General features: G+C 50.5%; 1 pseudogene; it reads left to right on the plus strand.

Annotated features, from left to right (window-relative positions):
• Window positions 1-1266: 1266 nt before the first annotated feature.
• Window positions 1267-1592, plus strand: part of LOC138944558 (small subunit ribosomal RNA) — a pseudogene marked incomplete at its 3' end in the record, with an annotated part of 1836 nt that continues 1510 nt past the window's right edge.

Here is a 1592-nt window from a genome sequence, read left to right on the forward strand (position 1 = left end):
CTCCGGAGGTACCGCCCGCGACGGGACTTTGTCGATTTTCGGCTTTTCGTACATCGGAGGTACCGCCCGCGATCGGATTTTTAACGCTTTTTATAATATTTACAATGTTCTTTCGCCTAACAATGTTTTTAACGATGTTTTTTCGCCTTTCGTTTTCAGCGACAAAGTCTCGAGCGCGTGGGTATTTCGACGCTCGCACTCATAAGCGACCGTGCGTTGTACCGTGCGTCGCCGACCGCCTGGCCGCTCGGTTGGGTATTATAAGAGGTACGTCGCGCTCGGCGCGTCGGACCGAACCGAATCGGACGAACGGGCGGTTGCGCGTTCTTCGCGCGGCTCGCACGATTCTTGCGTTCTTGTCTTTTCGAGAACGTTTAAAACGAACGATACAGGAGAGATTTATTATTGTTTAAGAGGAGAGAAGAAAACACAAACGGCGATTTGTGTTGTGCTTTATCGGACAGAGTCCGAGTAAAACGTCTCTATGAGGGAAGAGACTATTGTATTTACGCTCTCGTCGACAAAATTTCGACGAGCTCGAGCTCGCGCTCGCTAAGCAAAAAGCCGTGTCGTCGCCGACCGCCTGGCCGTCCGGTTGGGTATTATAAGAGGTACGACGTGTCGCGCTTCGGCGCTTATTCTATGCACACACTTTTATTACGAGCACAGCATTGCCACGAGTCGGTGTCGCAAGACCGAATGGCTCTTATGTGGCGCGCACGCATCTAGTGTGTTGGCCGCGCGATTCCCTCTTGTCTTGGACGCAGCAGCGGAATCGTCGCGCTTACCGAACGTTTACTCCACGGATACGAGTGGCGTGGAAGGACGATTACAACGTTCTTCCCGCACGCTTTGTACGCCGTAGCGAAATATAAGTGCGTGCTAAAAGCACGATAGCACATTTATCCTCGACGTCTAAGCATCGGCATCGTCGATCTAGCGCCAGGGTAAATCGCGCGGTCCTCGCGATCGCGCGTTTACATTGGGAGAATGAGAATGAGTATGATCTTTTTATAATACACAATATAAAATGGAGAATGATCTTGAAGTAAGAGAGGAGGAGGTTTATTATATACACGGACCGCCTCGCTCCTCTCCCGAAGACGAGACGCACGCATAAAGTGTGTTGCGTAATAAGTAAGTAAGTAGATAGAGAGTGTCGCCGACCGGCTAATAAAGACCGGCGGCGCGAGAAGAGCTTAATAGCGACGGGCCTTCGGGCTCGCTCGCGAGTTACCGCTCCACGCGAGTAACCGAACACGAAGCTCCCTGGTTGATCCTGCCAGTAGTCATATGCTTGTCTCAAAGATTAAGCCATGCATGTCTCAGTGCATGCCGAATTAAGGTGAAACCGCGAATGGCTCATTAAATCAGTTATGGTTCATTAGATTGTACCCACATTTACTTGGATAACTGTGGTAATTCTAGAGCTAACACATGCAAAACAGAGTCCCGACCAGTGATGGAAGGGACGCTTTTATTAGATCAAAACCAATCGGTGGCGGGCGGTTCGCCGTTCGTCCACCGTTTATTTTGGTGACTCTGAATAACTTTGTGCTGATCGCACGGTCCTAGCACCGGCGACGCATCTT

The sequence above is a fragment of the Polyergus mexicanus genome, unplaced genomic scaffold (genome assembly GCF_030449975.1).
Source record: "Polyergus mexicanus isolate NDT 795.1 unplaced genomic scaffold, iyPolMexi1.0 SCAF_266, whole genome shotgun sequence".
NCBI lineage: Eukaryota > Metazoa > Arthropoda > Insecta > Hymenoptera > Formicidae > Polyergus > Polyergus mexicanus.